At 38.2% G+C, this 22,238-nt stretch overlaps 1 pseudogene; it reads right to left on the bottom strand.

Moving 5' to 3' along the window:
• Positions 1–382: 382 nt before the first annotated feature.
• Positions 383–22,238, bottom strand: part of LOC118899561 — a 42,716-nt pseudogene continuing 20,860 nt past the window's right edge.

The following is a 22,238-nucleotide window of genomic DNA, read 5'->3' as shown; positions in this document are numbered from 1 at the left end:
CCGTGGCATTCTTTCCACCTTTCTCTTCCAACTCTCCTCCACCCATCCTTAAGAACCTTGTTTAAAGAGGAGAATGGGAGACAACAGCCAACCGAACAATGTCTAAGTTTATAATAAGGTTTTTCTGAAATCATTTTGAAACTAATCAAACTTTTGGAGCCGTGGGATTAGAGTTTGTAGAAAAGTTAACTTTGCCTATATATCTGTCATTTTACCTCCCACTGGAAAGTACATCATCACCAAACTGAGATAAAAAGACACCAATTTAAAAAAAAAAAACAACTCACAAAAGTGTAAAAATGCTCTTAGTAGCGGTCTTTGGAAGCCTCCAGTCACCACGTAGGCCCCTGCCTCGGTCTGCCCTCAGCTCCTTCACGATTACTTATAGCCTGAGAGCCTGGCGGGCTGTCTGTGCACCTTCGGGACCGGTGTCAGGCTCCTTGCCCACCGCCTGACGGGAATACTGGGTTCCACCTTCCCCCTCCTCCTGCTGGCTGGCTCCCTCTGCTTCCAGGGGTTCCCCCGGGGTCCTCAGCATCAGAGTCTCCACTAGCCTCTGCCCGTGCCCTCTTCATGCCCCCCAGGATCTTCTTCTAACGGGTCTCTCACTGCTCCTACTTGTTCTGTAAGTTCTGGGCCTGCCTGTCCTCCCTCTGGGCCTTGAGCTGCAGCTTCTCCTTCTTGGCTACGACGGTGGCCTGCAGTTCCTCCAAAGTCTTGTGCAGGAAACTGTAGGACAGCATGTTCCCCTCCCCAACACCCTCCTGGGTCCTGATGAGCTGCGAGGCCCAGTACTGGTAGCGCCGGGCAACCGCCTGGGGCAGCTCGGTAACACTGTGCCACAATCCCGCTCTGCCTCAAAGGCGCGAGCCCACGGCCAGAACTCACCCATGTCCTGCAGGGAGCTCATCTCCTGGAGAAGCTTCATCATTCCACAACATGCTCCCACAACAACTTTCATGCTATAATAGCGGGATTCCAGCTCCTGGGAGTAGGGACCGTAGTTGATGAGAATATGGCGCTTGACGGCGTTCACGTTCGCCTTGTGCACATTGATGGGAAAACAGGTTCTGGAACACGGTGGCCATGAGCTTCACGTGCACATCATGGGGGCCAAGGCTGCTCAGCACCAGAAGGGAAGGATGGGCAAACTGCCACTCAAGCACACGGGTACCAGCACAGCGAGGAAACCACGGCATGCACCAGCGTGTACGTGTTCGTCTGGAAGATCAAGGCGGGGCCTCCAGGGAGGTGCATCAGCTTAATGTAAATACTGGTCTCCATTTTGCTCAACACCAGTAAATATGTGACCCGGCAGGACCCAGCCAGTACCACAGAATCCTACAGAGTTTTTCTTTCGTCCCCGCAGGCAGGCGGTGGCTGTGAACGGCTCCTCGAGACAGTGCAGACAGCCGGAGCAGCTGTAGGCTGGCGCCTTCCCGGGGCTCTGCTAAACACGAAGAAGTGCGGCTGCGCAGCGTGGGCCTCGCGATGCCGAGCTGCGCGCCCCCAGGCGCATGCGCGTGCTCTTTGGGTCCAGCGACCGCCTTGACCGCCGCCTCCCGCAGTCTCTTCCACGACGTTGCCTCCGCCTGCAGCTTCCAGCACGCTCTGCTCACCTCCTGCACCGCTGTGAAGAGTAACCGGTAATCCACTGTGCTATATACACATAGGGCTTTCAAAATACGAGAAAACTGAGGTTTCTGGTTCCCGACAGAGGTACAAGATGGGCTATGTTGGGGAGAACGGATAAGAGTAAGATATAGTTCTAGTTAAATTAGGCATTGCTGTCGGGAGGCTTGAAATCCGTTCACCTTGACAGATGCTCAGAGCACATGTTTTCCTCCCTGATCACCTTTGCATGTTATTCAGGATCCACCCATCCCCGTTATGCTCTACACAGCTGGGGGCGGGGGGTGGGTGTGGGTTCCATTACCCCTCCACGTGTTTTGTTTTGTTTTGTTTTTTAGGGGTTCTTTTGATCAGTGTTTAAAATGGCTTTGTTACTGAACTAAACTCGGTTCTGCTCACCTGCCCGGAGTAAAGCCAATGTACTGACACCAGGTTGTGAGGAAAGAAAGTTGCGGTGTTTATTGCAGAGCATCAAGCAAAGAGTCCAGGCAGCTAGTGCTTAAAAGGCCCAAATTCCCTGATGGCCTTCAGGGAAAGGTTCTTAAAGACAGGGTGAGGGAGGGGTTGGGGGTTGTGGGGTGTGTGATCAGCCCCTGGACATTCTTCTGATTAGTTGGTGATGAGGTAACTGGGAGTCAACATTGTCAATGTGCTGGTTCTAACCGGTTTGGGATCTACCTGCTTGTGGGCAGCATACAGGTAACTTCTTTCACCTGGTGGGGATTTCAGTATCAGCAAAACGGCTTAAAGCATGTGGCTCAGAATATTATCTATAGTCTTTGAGAAGGAACTAAAGGTCCTTGACTTTGTTTTATTACTAAACTATTATTATTTTGCCTTCCTTGACTGTTTTCCTTTGTTTCTGCATTTTCTTACTTCTCATTAAATTCATGCTTTGGAACTTTGGGAAGGCCTAGGAGGCTAAAGTTTTTCTACAAAGAAGAGGCAGGCAGAGGCCAAGGGGGTGGGGAGTCAGTCCGGGGAAGGCCCTGCAGGGTCCTGCTTGGTTACAACTTCAGACTGGCTCTTTGTTCAAATCACAGACACCTGGTACTGGTGAACCATTTCCACCTCCTTGTTCTGGCATCACTAAGTGTTTCTGTGGCTCAACGTACAAGTGGCTATGTCTCTACCCATCCCCCACTCTCTCCTTTTGCCCCCTCCCTCCTTCCTGTCCCCACTTTGTTGGCTCAAGCTGATATGACAGCTACAGCCTTTATATTCCTCAAAAGAGTTCACTGTGTTACTCCCCTACAATTATAGAAAACACCAGGCCCTACACGGGATCCCATGGAAGCCCTTCTCATTAGAACTGAGGTTGGCCACAGGCACCCTCAGGCCTTTCTTTCAATGTTTTTATGTCCTTGGGGGGCTTTCTAGGATCATGCACTTGTTTTCAAATATTTCCTTTGCAAACTTCATATTGCTCTGGCCTATCAACTTGGAATTTTATGTTTGGTTTTATCTTGGTTTGATCTTGCTATTATATTCATATCACTGAAAAGTAATGGGTCCAGGATTTAAACCTAGGTCAACCTGACTCCAAAGCGCCTACTCGGTAAGATGTCCCCAGACACAAGTCCACTGTCTCTCACCCCTCCCCATCTCTAGCAATATCATCTTGCTCTTTGACCTCTTTAAATGCCCTAAGAAAGTGGCGTTCTTGTCACACTCTCTTGGAAAACTTTAGTTTGATTTCTGAAGGAGAATGTATTCCAGCTCTTATATACTAACTTTAAAGAACCCACTAACATAATGTCTCTTCTCTTGCCTTTCATATTCTTTATCCAGGAAGTTTCTTTGTGGGAACACCTATATGACAACTGATCTTCCCACCCAACATCTTAGAATATGAAAAGAGTTATTTTCCTTCTCAGATAGACCTTGTATAATCAGCAACTGTGTTAATATCAGAAATGTTCACCTGAGCATTCTATATAACCCATTTTTTCAATAAATAGATTTGGCTGCTGAGTAGCATAATTTGTTCAGTTTTCCCTTTGAAATATATTTAATCACAAACTAGAGGTTCACATGGGCCTATATTTACAGACTGATAACTCCAATAATTTCAAATTTATTTGGTTATATTTTCAAAAAGCAAAAGAATGGCAGTGTAATGTATGCAAGAAATTTTAACTGGAGTCAGAAGAGTAATAATACTCGCCCAGACACCCACATAAGATTATTGATAAATGTATATAATAGAACTTTGTAAAACGTAAAGGGATTTTAATACTATTACCCACCCCCACTCCTCGCTTCATAATGCACAGAAAAGTATTGGTTACATTCATCAAGAAAATGCACATAATCCAAAGATATATAGTTGAAACAACACTTTATTATTAAAAGTTCTATATTTCTCAGCATTGAAATTTTCCCTTATGAAGTCAGCAAGAGTACTCTGGAGGGGAACATTGCTTTAATTCTGACTCACTAAATTATTTGTAAACTACTGAATACTTTGAACACATTCTTGAATACATTTGTAATATATCAGGATCATGATACAAAGGCAAAATATGCAGACAGCATCTTTGTATTTTACCTTTATGTTTGCCAGTTATTTATCTTGCACTGCCCCATATTTCACTTGATGCGTTCTATTCAAATAATACACAGTGAGATCAAACCACAAGAACTCCAAATGCTCAGTCTATGATTGCCAGCCAGTAAATAGGTTCTCTTTCAACTTCGTTTAAATAACAGCTCCTGGAACTTAATATAATGAAAGGAGCCTGAAATAAAAAGATTGCTCTGCTTTACATGAAACACTCCTCCACACACATTTCAGTAAAGCCAGCATCTCTGAATCATCCCTTTGATAATTATTGAATAAAACACAATTTCCAATTACACAAGAGAAATTATTTAACACAAGTGCAAGTTGAGTCAATAATAGATTTAATTAAAATGGGCACAGGTGGAAATCGCCTTGGGGGAGGGGCAGAGTGGTCATTTCTTAAAATGAAATTAAAGGGAAAAAGGTAAGCACAGTAATAAAAAGAAAACCTAAGTAACCTATAAATAAATACCTAAGTCAATTTAAAGGTTAAATATTTTTTTCCTGCAATCTCATTACCTTAGCCAAATTTTCCAAAGAATAATTCTGTATCCTTTGAATGCATGAACACCATAGTCCTTGTTAGAATTTATACTGATAAAATGATAGGGGAACACTTAGCACTAACCTTAAGCTATACAAGTTAGGTACTTGATGTGAACTATGTAAGCTCCATATTTATGTTAATTTCTACCATAACATCATGGCAGAAGTTTGTCTTATGATCTGTAGCTCTTTCAGAAAGTACTTAAAACTTCCCTTTGGTTGTGATCCGTAGTACCTACAAATATGAACCTATTGCTATCCTCATATATACTGTGTATGATAGATATACATCCATACATTAATTTTGCTTTGGTTTTTTACTCCCATTTCCCCTATTTGACTGTAAACTTTGAGGACCAAGAGAGTGAGTTATCAAGTTATCAACTCGTATGTACTGAGTGATATGTATAGATAGATAGATAGATAGATAGATAGATAGATAGATAGATAGATAGATATAGAGAGAGAGAGGTGTCTTGTTTTTTAATTCAAAAAATGTTGTTTTAGGATCTATCCATGTTGTGAATTATAAATCTAACTGATTGCTTCTTGCTACTATAAGGAATCCATAATATGTGTCCAATATATGCATCTATTATTTATAGGTATATTTATGTATACTATGTGCATATATATAATTTAGAGAGATCAGCGTGTATAGAGAGATATCAATATATATGCCTCTTGAGATGGCGGTTCTGTTGCTCTCTGTACATTCCCTGCCCAACCAGTCCCTGCTTCACTCACATGACTCCTCTTAATTATGGGGCTTAATTAGTAACCACCTACCTGCTTGGCCCAGCTGCTTGTTCCCCTGGTAACTGATGAGCCAACCTGAAATCAATTCCCCCTATAAATGATAGCCTCCTTCTCCCCCAAGTAGCAAAGATTGCTACTGTGTCCTGCCTGTCCTCTGCTGCCCACGGTGGGCTGTCGCTCCAGGACCTTGGGTTTGCATATGTAATATCCCACGTCCAATAAGCTGTTGATGTCTCTGTCGCTGTCTCTCGGCTCTTTCTTCTGTCTTGAGGCTGGGCAGCTACAGGGCTTGCAGGCCTGCAGGGTGTAGCCCAGCACAGATAGTCAAGGGGATGAGGAACGTAGAAAAACTAACAAAACAAAAGATACTTTGAAGTTTAAAGGAGTGCAAAGTTTTTCTAAATAGAGGATTAATTAAAATATAATCTTCATCTTAGATAATTGGCTACTTATGGCTTGTCATAAAAAGTGTTGCCTCTAAAACAACTTCTAGGAAAACAAAATTACCCTGCCCTAAAAACTGTTGGAGGGAACAAAAAGGGGTTTCTGTGTTGCCAATGACCTGATGTTGTAGAGAGTTAGAATAAAATTGTTTCATAAATTACGAGACTGGAGGTCATAGAGGTTTTCCTACATTTTTCTATTGTCATGGAGTTGTAACTTTCGCACTTAGGCCTTTAAATGTAACTGGATTCTATTTTTGTAAGTACTATAAGATGGTAAGGCAGTTTTTCCAACATCACTTTAAAGGAGCCATTTTTATAACACCATATGTGTAATACACTTTATATAGATATTATATACCATATATGCTTATATATACTATGTGTATAAAAAGAAAAAGCAAATTCTAAAATTAAATACAATTGTTTAATATGTTTACTTGGTTAAATTAATTCAAGGTTAGATTGTTTCACTTGAATCTGAAGCAGGCTTGAACAACAGAGGTATTATGAAATATTTCTGAGATGATACCATATTAAAATATATTTTGTCTGCCATTGCTTCACCACATCTATTAGGAAGCAGAAACTGAGAAAATAATTAAAAGTCTATGGTAATAGTCTCAGGCTTGAGATGAAATAAGCCTTATAGAAGGAAGTGACTGTTGGTACTTCTGATTTACAGATAAGAAAACAAAGGCTCATTAGTGCTAAGTAACTTTCTCTGAGATTTCATTTAGTGAAAAGATTATCTAAGATTTATATGTAGCTCTGTCCGTCTACTCTTAAACTCAGGCTTCATGCATTAAACCAGGAGTCTGCAGACTTTTTCTCAAAAGGGCCAGATATAAATAAGCTTTGCAGCCCATATTGTGTCTGTTGCAACTACTGTCATTATAGAACAGAGGAGCTATAGACAACATGTAAACAAATAAGCATGGATGTATTCCACTAAAGTGCTGTTTATAGACAATTTTAATTTCATAAAATTTTCACGTCATGAAATATTCTCCCCTCAGTTTTTTCAACTGTTTGAAGTATAACAAATTGTTTGCTTACATGCTGTATACAAACAGGTGGCAGGCTGGATTTGGCCCATGGTTTTTTAATTTTTCAACATCTGCACAAAACTGTGTTAAACTTAGGCAGTCAGAAAAGGGCTGAAGTTTGTTTTCTGCTGTGAGATGCTGCAATGAGATCATTTTGCCTTAAGGATGTAGGTGAGGTGATTTTTATGGCATCAAAAATAGATAGCCAGCAACCAGACAAAAGTGCAAGCCAAAGTTTAAAAGTTAGTAATGGTAAGTATTTAAAAGTCATTCCCATGAGGTTATAACTCAAGCTGAAATAATATTTGAAAATGTGACTTTGGAAATAGCCAGAGCTATGCAGTGGGAGGGGAGAAAGTAACAAGAGGATGTGACATGTGTATGGAGGTATCGGTGAAAAGGATAAGAAGGAAGATAAACAAATTCATGGGAAGTAGGGAAGGAGATAGTTTCATGAAAGAGGAGCAGGGCTAATAACAAATCCAAGTGGACAAAAAAGTGGAAAAATTCATGGCTTCATTTAACATCTGAGGAGGCTGACAATGATCTCTGATAGAAGAGCCACTATAGACAGGTTAGTGTAGAAGCAGGTTAAGTAGGTGGCAGAAGTAGGAGACCAGGATTTCCATAGAAATGATCTTTTTGAAAGGAGACTAACCTGTATTAGTTTTATGCTGAGGACTGAAGGGGCAAGTGGACAGAATAGTTTCCAGAATTCAGTGAGACCTGAGGCTAAGAAGGAGGGTCAGGGTCCCCAAGCTCCAACTGTGGAGGGCACAGCTACTGCTAGAGGTCTGGCCTTCCAGAAAAAGTGTTCTAATCGGAGAGGACCTAACAGTTCTTAGGCATTTAACAAAATGGCTGTAGACAAGATCTTTGCCTGTAAGATATTGGCCGATGTTGCATTTCAGATATCTGAAAATATTTTAACCGAGCGATTTACTTCATTTGATTAGAGTACATCTGAACATATTGTGATAAATACACATTATATGCTGTTTTTAGAATTGAAATACATACTGGATTTGTTATTACATAAAATACGAATTTCTCCTTCTACAGTCTTTAGTAACCAAAATTCTCTGCCACCTGTTTCACATATTTATAATCAACTTTAATACCTTAATTCAATTTAAAAATATTAACCCAAAATATTTTTGACATATTGTTTAGATAGAATAAAACTGTACTCTAATAAACCAATTTACATTTATTTTTCTTTTTTTTATATATTATCTCTGTTTACCTACCTTGGATAAGATTAATTCATTGAGTCACTAAATGTCTCATGTATGGTATTTTCCTAGGCACTGTGGAGGATACTAATTAGAAAACAACATTCCTAGCATATGATGCCTGCAATCAGTTTGTAGGGAATAAAGTCATCTAGAAATAAATATTTTGGAATTCAGAAGAGAAAAAGACTGGAGGAAAAGAGATAAAGCGACAGCTTCATGAAGGATATGATATCTGAGTTCAGAATTTAAGAATGGGATATGCCAAGTGACAGGTTATTTTCCAATTACAGGGAGCAGAGAAGATGTCTCCCTCCAACAGCAATAATTGAAAATAAGCAGGCCCTGGGTACAACCAACACCATCTTAAATGGAAATAAATCAGCAGTGATGCAGTCCTTGGGATAGATTGCTCTCTGGGGAATTACCATTCCATCTACCATATTCTATAACAATGGGCAAAGTGACAATATCAAACTTTTAATAATGCTCAGTAAGCACTTTGCCCTAATATGTTGTGACCACAGAATTTGTAGCAAATCATAAAACACACTATGTGATAATCTCCTCAATAAATTCCTTCTAAACCTTTGAACTTGACACATTTTAATCCAGTTTGGAACGGTAACAGTATGTTTTATTCTCTTGGAATTTGAGAAAATAAAATGACATAAGTTTTTTACATTGAAAATCAAGATGCAAGTTCTTATAAACAGCTGCAAGCTTAATTGTCTCTAGTCAATTCTTAAATTACTAAAAGGAGAATTGATGTCTGAAAAAAAAAAAAGCAGAAGAAATAGAAGCTTGAGAAAGATATGCTTCACAAACCTGGTTAAATAATGCTTATTCCTTCACAGTCAGCTAGCTTATTGTCTTACCACTGTGGAAGCTAGGGTTTTAAAAATATTTGTAGTTACAAATATCTGCTCAGTATTAACTTTAATTTGTTTTATATTTTCTTTTGTATTTATTTTTTCTGACAACTTCATCAGTGTCTGTTTGGCAACAATGTGGACTGAGTATGATGTGGTGACTATCACAAGCAAATTCTAAATATATGGTCCTGTTCCAGAGCTCTCAAAGCAATTGACTGTGGCCTCTGTAGGAGATGTGTCATGGGTCAACGTATTCTGTTGCCCAGACCTGCATCTCTGCCCCTGAAGAATTGTTCTCAAGAGGACTCACCAATAAATCTCATAGGTGTAAATATCAGTGTGTCAGAACCCATATCACACAGAACCCAAGCTAAGTTGGATGTCCATTTTCTCCAAGTTCATCTGTAGATTCAATGCAATTCTAGTAAAATCCAAATAGATTTCTCATGAAAATGACAAGTTGATTCTAAAAATGTGCATAAAAATGCATAGGATCTAGAATAGCCTTTTTTCTTTGGGAAGAAAAAGTTACAACTTACACTACTTGATTTCAAGTTTTACTGTATAAGCCACAGTTATCAGGATATGATGGTATTGGTGGAAGGATAAACACATGGTCAATTGAATGGAGTTGAGAGACTAGAAATAGAACCATACATAGAGTGAATTGATTTTTTGACCAGAGCAATTCAGAGGAAAAAGTCATTGCAACAAAGAGAGTCTGGGCCCATAGAGGCTAGATTCATGGAAACATGAAGTACAGATTCCCTGAACAGGTCACTGAGAATGATGACAAGTAGGGCTACTACTACTATACTTTGGCTACTGAACCCAGGTATTCTACTTGTTTGGGAAAACAGCATCATATAAGGCCATTGCATCCTGGTTGGATGGAACATGATTCTTATAGCATAACATCTCAAAGTGGGAACCTCATCTTTGCCTTCAAAAGACCATTCCATCACTCTATCAGTGTGGATCTGTACTTCTGTGGAGTACTGTAAGTGATAAGACCAGTGAATCCCATGACCACATGCTGTAATTTATGCAATAGCTTTTCTTTTTTTTAGTTTTAGAAAAGGAAGCACCTACATTACTTTATTACTGTAAAATTTTCCTAATCCAAACTTGGAATTTCACTAGTCTATCTCACATTTTATGATTCTAAATTGTCTTAGAATCATAAAATTGTCTTAAGTTTGTATGTACAGTATGGTCTTGTCCTTTCATTTAATTTGGAAAATGTATTAAAATTCTCCACCCTCCCCCCCAAAGAAAAGTAGAGTCATGTACCCACTGCCTCACCATTCCTGGTTCTTATGAAGACCAACCTCCAAGATGGTACCTGTTGATTTTTACTTCCATGTATTCATCCTCTTCTGTAGTCTTCTGTCACACTGAATGGAGTTAACCAATATAATCAATAGGATATTGTGGAAATGATACTATGTGACTTCCAGAGCTATTCCACATAGCATGCTCCTTCCACCCTGCTCCCTAATAGATCATTTGCTCAGGCAGAAGCACTTATCAGCTTCCAAAGAAGTCCAGACAACCTTAAACAGGTTCCATGTCACAAGGAATTGGGACCCCTACAAAAACCAGTACTTACAGACCAGGTACGTGAGTGAGACATCGTGGAAATGGATCTCCACATGCAGTTAATCCTTCAGATGACTAAAGCCTCAGATGACATGTTGAGTACAACCTTAGCTGCTATAACCATCTAGCTAAGCAACTCCCAGACTCCTGACTCAAAAAAACTGTGTAATAAATACATGTTTATTTTTTTAAGCCACTAAATTTGGGTGCATTTTTATGCCACCATAGATAACTAATGTAGCTATAAAAGGTATCCCTTAGTATAATGCAGTTTTACGTGTAATCCCATATGTGAACCAGACACTAAATCCTCGGGAATGGTACTGGGTAAAACCCTGTAAGGAGGAAAGAAAAACTCAATCCCAGAATATGTGTTGATTCCATTCAAGGTGAATTACTGTCCTTTCTGAAGCAATTAAATGACCATCCCTAAAAGATGGTGCTATATTGGGAACCCAGTGTAGGTTTTGGTCGATGGCACTTGGACATATGGCAGCAGCAATAGCCAACTCAGCCTTGGAGCCCATGTTATTGAGCCTATGTATAGCATCCATTCTTGCCATCATGGCTCCTCCTCCCATGTGCCCACTATCCCAGCACCGAGGTGACCAATGAATAAACTAGTTAATGTCAACTGGCCAGGTCATTTTGCTTACTTGTGAATTTAGACCCTACTCTGTAGGCAGGTGAAAGGTGCCCCTTTACTTTGGAAGAGATATCCTAGCATGCTCTGTACCACTGGGCATTTAGAAAACTTCACTGATGTGGTAAGCTCTTGAATCTTCATAGAGTTTATCTTCTTTCCTAAAGATTGTACATGCCTTACCAAGACATCCAGCACACTTGCCACTTTTTGCTCATTCAGTCTGATTAACCTGATATATTTATATAGTGGCCTAATGTGGTGTGCATGGAATTGTCCAGGAAGACCAGATACCTCTGCACTATATTTTAACTCATGTTATGGCCCAGTATATGGTCCATCTTGGTATACACTGCATGTACACTTGAAAAGAGCATGCATTTTACAATTATTAGGTTTAATGTTTTATAAATTAAATGTAATCAAGTTATGTAATTGCATGTTCAGTTCTCCTATGTCACTGTATATCCCATCACTACTTCTGTATCTATATATCACTATTGATATTTTTGTCTCAGTTGTCTACCCATTACTGAAAATAGGGTGTTAACTATGCAACTATGAATGTGCATTTGTCTATTTTTCTATCTAGTTCTGTTTTCTTAATGTGTCTTATAGTTCTGTTATTAGATTCATAGACATTTAGAATTTATATATCTTCTTGATGAATTAGCTATTTTATGATTCTGAGTGGTTCCTATTTATCTTTTTTATTTTAAGTCAACTTTGTCTGATATTAATATAATCATACCATATTTCTTATGCTTAGTGTTTTCCTAGTGTGTAGTTCCATCCTTTTACATTCAGCCTAGTTCTATCTTTGTATGTAAAGTACTTGCTCTTGATACCACAAAATAGTTGGGTCTTTTTTATCCAGCCTGACCATCTCTGCTTTTTAATTACAATGCTTAGTGCATTTATATTTAATATCATTAATTATATAGTTTGGTTTAATTCAGTTATTTGCAATGTGTTCTTTAGTGATTCTATCTGCTTTTGGCTTTCTTCTTCTCCTTTCCTGACAGCTTTGGAGTTGATCAAATATGTGTTATTATTCTATCTTCTTTATAGACTTTTTAGCCATATTTCTTTAAATTATAATTTTATTAGTTTTCCTAGGGGTAATGATATGCATCTTAACCAAGTTTACCTAGATTCAGTATTATAAAATTGCAAGTAAAATGTCAAAACAGTAGTAAAATTCCATTTATCTCCCATCCTTAGTGTTATTGTTTTCGTATATTTTACATCTGCTTATGAAATCTGGCAATATAATGTTATATATTTTGCTTTAGTCATCTTTAGAAAAATTAAAAGAAAAAATGTATTTTATATTTATCTACATATTTACCATTTCCTCTGTTTTTCATTCCTTCTGGAAGATCTAAGTTTCCATCTGCTGTAATTTCTCTTCAATCTCAGAAGTTCCTCATTTCCTGAAATTCAGGTGTGCTGCTGACAGTTTTTCTCAGCTGTCATTATCTGAAATACCTTTATTTCTGTCTTCTTAAGGGATATTTTCATTACTTGCAGAATTTTAGGTTAACCATTCAGCACTGTTTTACATCCAGAACTTGAAAGATGTCGATCCGTTTTCCTTTGCCTCCCTTGTTTCCAATGAGAAGTCATCAATCCTTCATAATCTTGTTGTTCTATATCTAATGTTTCTTTTTCTCTGCCTGCTTTTAAGATTTTCTCTTTATTTTCAGTTTTCAGCATACTTAGGTATGGTGTACCATGTCATTTTTTTTTTATATTTAACCTTCTTGGGATTGGAAATCAACAAGTCTTGGTATATAAATTGATGTTTCTTATGAATTTAGGAAAGTTTTGGCAATTAACGTTTCAAATATTCTCATTGACCATCCCCTCTCTCATCTCCTACTGGAACTTAAATTACATTAGGTTACATTGTTTGAGATTAACTACAAGTCACTGAGTTAATGTTTTGTTAGTTCATTTTTCCAACATTTTCCCCTGTATTCTTCAGATTGAATAATTTCTTTTGAATGTCTCAAGTCTAATGTCCCTTTCATTTCCTGACTCTGGTTCTAATAAGTTTATCCTGGAGTTTATTTTCTGATATTGTATTTTGCAATTCTAGAACTTCTATTTGGTTCTTTATATAGCTTCTATTACTATTCTGAGATTTGCCATTTGTTTACTCTTTATCACCAATTACTTTTTTCCTTTGTTTTAAAATGTATTAATAATAACTGCTTTTAAACTCTTTGTATGCTAATACCAACATTTGTGTTTATCACCTTTTTTAAAAAAATTGGAAGTGGGTCATGTTTTCATAATTTTTGGCTATCCATGAATTTTTAAAAAAACATAATCTTTACATTGTGTCATATATTGAAGGGAGCCTAACTTATGCCACCTTTTAAAAAGTATTTTGACTTTTAGCAGGCAGTTAAATTGCTGACAGGTCTTTTTGGTCCTTCCAGGCTTAGTTATATTCTTTGTTAGGGTAGATTTATTGCCATTCAGAACTTGGCCTTAGAGAAGTTCCTCACTGTAGTAAGGTATCCTCACCACTGCGGTGTGACCTTTCTGGGACTTAACATTGTATACACAAGGTGCTCAGCACAGTCTTTCCATTATGGTTGGACTGGAAGGCCAGTGTCTCTCAGAACTACACAACCTACAGTCCCAGCACTGCACGACTTCTGGTATCATTCAGCTTTCAGCCTCAAAGTAGGGAATCTCTGCTGGGCCTCAAGGAATCTCACCTTGCATATGTGCAGCCTAGCTCTTGGCCAAGGATCCACAATGAATGATCACACAGACTTCTCAAGTGTTCTCTCTGTACAGCTCTCTCTTTTACAATGTATGCCCTGCAAATTCCAGCTGCATAAGCACCCCACAACTCTCATTTTTTATCCTCAACTTGGAAAACAGGGTTGCTCAGCCTCCACCTCACTGTTCTATGGCAGGAAAATGTTAGTAGTTGATTCTCCACTTTTTAAGATATCCTTCAAGGCTTATTTTAAATGCTACTAAACTTTTCTTCATCCCTACTACCAAGAATCACCAGTAGTTACCCAGATATTCTCTTTGTACAGATCTCAATAACCTTTAGTTAGTAGCTGGCCTTGAGGATAAATATGTTCTTGCTTAATATCCCTTGTTTAGAGCAAGTTCCTTAAGAGCAGGTGTATTTGTGATGGTGAAAGGGAATGAGCATGGGATTCAGTTTTAGGAGCTCATGAGATTTAGAATTAGAAATGGCTCTACTGTTTTCTGGTTCTAACTTACATGGTCTTAGAAATTTATCTAACCTCTCTGAATGTCAAATCTCAAGTTTATGGTATCTATGACCAACTAGTTATAGATCAAATTGTCATGAGGATAAAGTGAGATAATATACACAAGTGAAATTTTAACCAATAAAGGGCTCATAAAAGTATCAGCTAAAGTACTGTGAGCAGGTCAACGTCATCTTCATATTCATAATCATCCTAATACCTCATAAGGTAAAATTTTATGTTTATGTTAATTTTTTTAATGGTAGTGATAAAAATCTCACCTTGGAATATTTAAGTGCACACAGAATTCATGGCCCTGAAGGGTAATGTTTACTACTGAAATAAATTCTATTTAGCTTTTTACATTTAAAAAATTAAACCTTGAAGAATATAGAATACCACAGTGTTGAATAACTGGGTTTCCTTGAATCAATGAAGAGTCAGATATATCAACTAACAAATGGCTATATTTCTTTAGCACTGCTCATATACAAGAGCAATAAACAGTAGTAAATGACATTTTTTGGATCTTTGTCATGAAACAGTCTTTGTTAATATAACCCCTTTCTACACAACCTTTTATGCATAATAAAACTACCCAAAGGTATGCTTGTAACATCTGGTGGTGCACAGCAATATAATTCCAGTGAGATGACAAACTTTGCACCAGCCAGGGTGAGGGAATGGATTAAAACTTGGTGTCATCAGCAATTTAATTATTTCTTAATGTAATTCTTCAGTGCCTTTGTGGAGGGCTTTTTAGAGGATTTGTTTCACCTAGTGAATAAAACACTAAAAGTTCATGTATTTTACTTCAAATAGTTGCTCTTATATGGCTATATTAAAATAATGAATTTTCATCATAGCAGGCTAACAATAGAACATAGCTCCACTGGAGAAGAAAATTGGACACAATTGAATGCTATGTGGCAAAACATTTAATAAAAGTAAATAAGGATGTCTAACAGGTTTAATAAACACACTAAACTTGGTAGGATACAGTCAGAAAATAATTTTGTTTTTCTACCACCAGGGCCTTCAGATATCCTCTGTGAGATCTCCATTCCCTCTCCCTGGATATCTTTAACAGATGGATTGCTTTTCTGATAACTTCTAGGTTTTAGAAGAGTGTCATTTTCAGGATAAAAATATCTAGTATAATCTAAATCAAAACCCACCTCTCACACAATTCAAGCATTTTCTCCCTACCCCAGTTCAAGACTGACCAAATGTTGGGGAACCAGCAAGGGGCAAGAAGGATCTTGGCATGGTTCCTCTCCACTCCACAGACTTTCTGAGGTAAGGGAGAAGAGACAAAGGATGAGAAAGAAATTAACAAAGTCTTTTTACTTGGTTAATGCTGGTTGTAGCCCTCTGGTGATTGCTGAGTCAGAGATCCAAATGTTGGCTCTTTTATGGATGTGCATTGAAGGATTTTAGGAGACTAGTCACAGGAGCCTTCACTGTGCACCATTCTGACATGGTGATGCACTATATGGCTGACGTCATTCAAACTTCTTGGTCTCTTCCCCCATGTTACTCTCACCTCGACACCCAGAGTCCTTTCCATACGACAGTCTCAGCTACTGAGCCTGCAGGAGAATCACTCTTTCACTCTCGTCTTATCTCTATGAATGTTTTCCATTTGCCCCAATCACTTGGCTTGAGACAAGGTAAAACACAGCTCTTCACTTACTGGAACGGGAGGGAAGTGCACAAAAACCCTGTCTTTCACATATTCTCTTCAAGGAAGTCTCTGTGGAATACTCTTCTGTTTTACTCGTGTATATGTAGAAGATGGATATTTTCTGTAAAGTGAATTTGGTCTCCTCTTCAATTAGCAAAACATCAACAGAGTTGTCTGTAGCCACACTTGTTAAAATGTAGGAACACTCTCCATAACTTACTCAAACTTGGGGGCAGTCGTCAGATCCCCAGGATGACTATAAAGGTCCCACCTCTCACTCTATTACACATATTTGTGAAAATTACTATTTTTGTTTCTAGTTTACTAGAATCTATTTTTGTTTCTGGTTTACCAGATCTACCATGAAGTTAATGATGCTTAAGTTTCAGGTCTCTTTACTTGCATGTGCCCCTTCTAAACCTCTATACCTAACTGAATTTGTAATTTTTTGTTCTTTTTCTTGGAGATGTCCCCGAAATTATGTAAGATTGAAGTTCCCAAAGTCTTGTTTTGCCTTTTTCTAGAGGAATATATTTGCAAAGTGTTCAGAGCAAATGCAAAAATGATTTCACTTGCTCAACTATTGACACCAGTCTTTGTCTTTCTCTTACCAACTCCCCCCTCCAAACTTCTACCCATGTGTGCATGTTTAACTCTTCCTAGACTCTAGAGAATGATTTAATGTAATAATCAATTGTGAGAGTTGATTTAAACACACAGTAATTTACTCTGGTACAAATTTCCATAGATGTACCAACAAATTAAGATCTCAGCATCTTGAGAAGTTTAGTATGGCATCCCAAACAGGAAACTACTGCCATGAATCATTTAATGCAGAAATAAACTTAATTTGTAGGTTTTGAAGGGGAGGTTGGCACAGCAGGTGTTTGATTGACATACCTAATATTATGGGCACTGAGTAAAGTTGTTAAGTAAATTAGGTGACACAGGAGAACCATTGGGAAATTGATCACAATATGACAGAATGAGGAGATATGGATATTACCTCACTGGATTTTAAAAGTCTGTATACTATTTTGACACTGAAGAAATTTCAAGTGTGGTCAGACTGTTGCTGTCCGACCTCAGCCAGAGCTGCAGGCGCCTGCACTCCTCCACAGCCTCCGACTTTGTGGGTCAGTTATAGCAAAGAACTTTTACTCTGCCAACAACATTTGGCAGGGACTGCCTGGGCACTGTGTTAAGATGGCATTTTTCTACCTCTGGATTCAGCGGAAAGCATTTCATGGTCAGTTAGTGATGCTGCCATAGGTACTGCAATGAAAAGTGACGACGTTTAATGCTACGTGTCTTCCATTCATGTATGAGGATAAGCAGATGTGCTGCCTAATAACTATTCTCATCATTATATCCATGTGTCAAGAGATACCCTACAGTCTGTCTTGGCATTTTTGTGATTACATTTTGTACAATAATCTGAAAGAAATACAAAATTCCTACATTTTGTATATTCATTTTAAAACATGTGTGACACTCAGCAGCACATCATAGCAAGGAATGATTAGAATAACTGAATAGAGCTTTTTCTTTCCCTATTTCTAATTCCTCTTCCTCAGTGTATAAAACGTAATACCATGTATTATTCATCAACAGCAATGCAGTGCTGCCGAGCAAATGTCACTCAGTGAGATTACCATATATATATGGCTGTACATCAAAATGTTTTTATGTGGTTTGCGATTATCCAACATTATGGAAATGTGAGTAACGAGTTAAGGCAAATAAGAAACCTTTAGTCAAGTGGTGGAAAGGGAGAATTTTTCTCCATAGCAAATGTGTTGAAAGAACTCAGGTGAGAAGAAAAGGCTTCTTTTAGCTGCCACGCCAGAGCTGACAGAGACCTTGGCAATCCAAGTTGGCAGACATGTATCACAGCCAAGCACCACAGACACCACTGTATCTTATTCTGACACGAGCCATGCAGACTCGCAGCGCTGCTTCATGGTATCGAGTCAGGGACATGAAGATAGACTCCTGAGACCAGAGAGAGATTGGTATTCTCCCTCTTTCAGTTAATGAGATTTTTCTTTGCCTACACTTAATATTTCAGTGTCTAATGCCTTTGAGAGGGATGAAAGAAACTAGTGTATTTAAAACCTCCTATGTTTCAGGCAGTAGGCTCAGTACTTTATACATATTAATTCATTTAACCATATATCTACTCTCTGATATACCTAAATCCGCATTTTATATATACTTAAATCCACAGTTTGCAGGTGAAGAAACTGCAGATCAGAAAGCTGAGGTAGTTTGAGTTAGGTTACCCAAAATTTTGAACCTGAGCTATCTCTCTTCAATTTGTTTTTTCTACTACATCACCCCACCTCATGATGAAAAATTATATTTTTCCCAGTTATTTGTTGTTCTTTGTTTTATCTGCCTGAATCTCCTCGATTATCTATTTCCCACTACCTCATAGAAGCTGAGATAATTTTCTCACCATGTTTTGGAAATTTGACCAACTTTTAAAGAAATGTAAACTAAGTAATTTTCTATAATTTGGCTGTATTTCACATTCAATATTTTCCAAGTAGTTTCCTCTTTTTGCTTTTAAGGTAAGTAGAGGTAATGATATTTAGAGATAAGTTGATCTATCTGCTCACCTAAAACTTTATTCTTTATGTCCTAGAAGGGCAGCAGAGCATCAGGGCTGGGGTCATTCTTGTGATTATCTGAGGAATACCATCGCTAGAGATTCCACATACCCTTGCAGAAGTTAACATCAACAACAGCTTTTAATATACTTAGCATCTCCTTCTACTCAAAGATCTTCTTCCTCTGCTTGTTGCTTTCCGTTTGCAAGGGCTGACCTACACATTCTCTTAGTTCTACCACAGTCTTGATCCTTTAAAATCCCTCCCCTCTCTTCACTCCCCTACTCCTGCTAAGTGAATCACTATGTCACATAGAAGTCATCCTATCTGTAGGCTCCAGTATGGCACCAGATATGTATCTAAGTTCATTTGCAATAAAGATTGCAAATACACTGTTCTAATAAAAATAGCCTTTATCTATTGAGTACTTACTATGTGCTAGGCATTATTTTAAATGCCCTTCATGGATGTAATCAGTTAATCTTCAAACCAACACGGAATGTTGGTTTTAAGATTACCTGCATTTCAGGAAGTCAAGGTTATATAGCTAGCAAGGTTACATAGCTTGCTCAAGGTCTCACATTTTAGTAAGTAGCAGGGCTAGGATTTGAATCCAGTCATTCTGGCTGCAAGCCCTGGATGCTTAGCCATTACATCATCTAGCAGGCATTGCATAGCAGCTACTTTATCTGAATAATCTATTAGGCGATTAATACATCCAGTGATGTAAGAACAATTCCTAGTTGTATTTCTTCTGTATTGTACAGATAAAAACTGAACCTCAGGTTCTTTGTCTAAATTCAGTTATTGAGTAGTAGAATGAAGATTGAGACTAGACTCTTTTACTTTTGATCTTGTTTTCTCTCCTGATCATGCTAACACCCTAGCAGTGTGTGGTATGCATTATATTTAAACCTCTCTTCTAGAGGATGAGCAATATGTTCTCACAGGAAAATGTTCATTACTACTACATGGCAGTAAATATTTTGAATCAACCTACAATTCCAGAGTGCAAAACAGCTTGTTTTAAAGAAATATCTTCTAACTTAAACACACACACACACACACACACACACACACACACCAAAACAAAAACAAAAACTAGGTAGCGTTTTGTAATTATTTATCTTTTATTTTATTTTATTTTTTTATTTTTGGCTGTGTTGGGTCTTCGTTTCTGTGCGAGGGCTTTCTCTAGTTGCGGCAAGTGGGGGCCACTCTTCATCGCGGTGCGCGGGGCTCTCACTGTCGTGCCCTCTCTTGTTGCGGAGCACAGGCTCCAGATGCGCAGGCTCAGCAGTTGTGGCTCACGGGCCTAGTTGCTCTGCGGCATGTGGGATCTTCCCAGACCAGGGCTCGAACCCGTGTCCCCTGCATTAGCAGGCAGACTCTCAACCACTGCGCCACCAGGGAAGCCCCTATTTATCTTTTAAAAAGAAAAGAAGGGCCTCTCTGGTGGCACAGTGGTTGAGAATCCACCTGCCAGTGCAGGGGACGTGGGTTCGATCCCTGGTCAGGGAAGATCCCACATGCAGCAGAGCAACTAAGCCCATGCGCCACAACTACTGAGCCTGTGCTCTAGAGCCCGTGAGCCACAACTACTGAGCCCACGTGCTGCAACTACTGAAGCCCGCGTGCCTACAGCCCGTGCTCCACAATGAGAGAAGCCACTGCAATGAGAAGCCCGTGCACCGCAACAAAGAATAGCCCCCGCTCACTGCAACTAGAGAAAGCCTGCACACAGAAATGAAGACCCAACACAGCCAAAAATAAATAAATAAATTAAATTAATTTTAAAAAAAGGAAGAAAAGAAAATGTAAAGGATTTTTAAGTTGCCAAAATATATAGTTAAATCTTCAAGTTTTAATATTCCTCACAGGAAAAGTAAGCAAAGCAAAATTTGCTGGGAACAACGTGGAGACGAGGAACTTTTCATTCTAAATTTCTAGACTATCTTCATATACTTGTTAAGTGAGTTTATTTGTATTTTTAGAATTTTTCTTTCATTAGAAACCTCATATTATAAAATATTCTTTATTGTATAATAATATCCTTATTAGACCATTTCTACATACAGTGAGCTTTGCCCACTCTCAGTTCCCCCAGATGACCTTGAATTATTCATTTTAGCACATCATTATGTGGTATAAGGATATTTTCTGTATAGTAAGGTAGTGATGAAAATGGAATATGGTGTCAAAAGACTTATGTTTCTATCATATATAAAAATTCGATCTTAAGCAAGTTCCATGTTCTCAATCTCAGTTTCTTTGCCACTAAAATGTGGATAATAATGCCTATATTTCATGGTTGTTTTAGGGTTAAATGAAGTGTTTAACAGGTATAGTTTCTTCCTCTTCTTCCTACCTCAGTATCTTAGTCAAGGTTATTTTGTGTCAAAGTATAGAAACTCATTTAAACTAGTTTCGGTATAAAATGAAAATTGTTGAAAAGACATTCTGCAAACTCAGACAATCCAAGTAAAAGATAATCAACTAGGTCTCAAGACAGGTGGGAAGAGCAAACAGTAAGCTGTCAGGAACCTAAACAGTTATTTTAAAATTGTCTCTCTCTACTGACAAATGGCTTCTCAACCTGCTTCTTTCTGTCTACTTCATTTTTTTTAATTCAAATGTAGTTGATTTACAATGTTGTGTTAGTTTCAGGTTTGCAACAAAGTGATTCAGTTATATTTTTCAGATAATTTTCCATTATAGGTTATTATATTATATATATAATAACCAGTTCTTTTTTTCAGATTATTTTCCATTATAGGTTATTACAAGATACTGAATATTGCTCCCTGCATTATACAGTAAATCCTCTTTGCTTATCTATTTTATATGTAGTAGTGTGTATCTGTTAATCCATATTCCTAACTTTTCCCCGCTCCCTTTCCCCTTTGGTAACCATAATTTTATTTTCTATGTGTGTGAGTCTATTTCTGTTTTGTAAATAGATTCATTTGTATTATTTTTTAGAGTCCACATATAAGTGATATATAATATTTGTCTCTCTGAGTTATTTCACTTAGTATAATATTCTCTAGGTCCATCCATGTTGCTGCAAATGACAATATTTCACTCTTTTTTATGGCGGAGTAATAGTTCATCATGTATATGTACCACATCTTCTTTATCCAGTCATCTGTCAATGGACACTTAGGTTGTTCTATGTCTTGGCTGTTGTAAATAGTGATGCTATGAACATTGGAGTACATGTATCATTTTGAATTAGAGTTTTCATCTTTTCCAGATTTATGCCCGGGAGTGGGATTACTGGATCATATGGTAACTCTATATTTAGATTTTTAAGGAACCTCCATACTGTTTTC

The sequence above is a fragment of the Balaenoptera musculus genome, chromosome 8 (assembly GCF_009873245.2).
Source record: "Balaenoptera musculus isolate JJ_BM4_2016_0621 chromosome 8, mBalMus1.pri.v3, whole genome shotgun sequence".
Classification (NCBI taxonomy): Eukaryota; Metazoa; Chordata; class Mammalia; order Artiodactyla; family Balaenopteridae; genus Balaenoptera; species Balaenoptera musculus.
The sequence above is the reverse complement of the archived record's forward strand: the minus strand, read 5'-3'. Positions and strand labels throughout refer to the sequence as shown.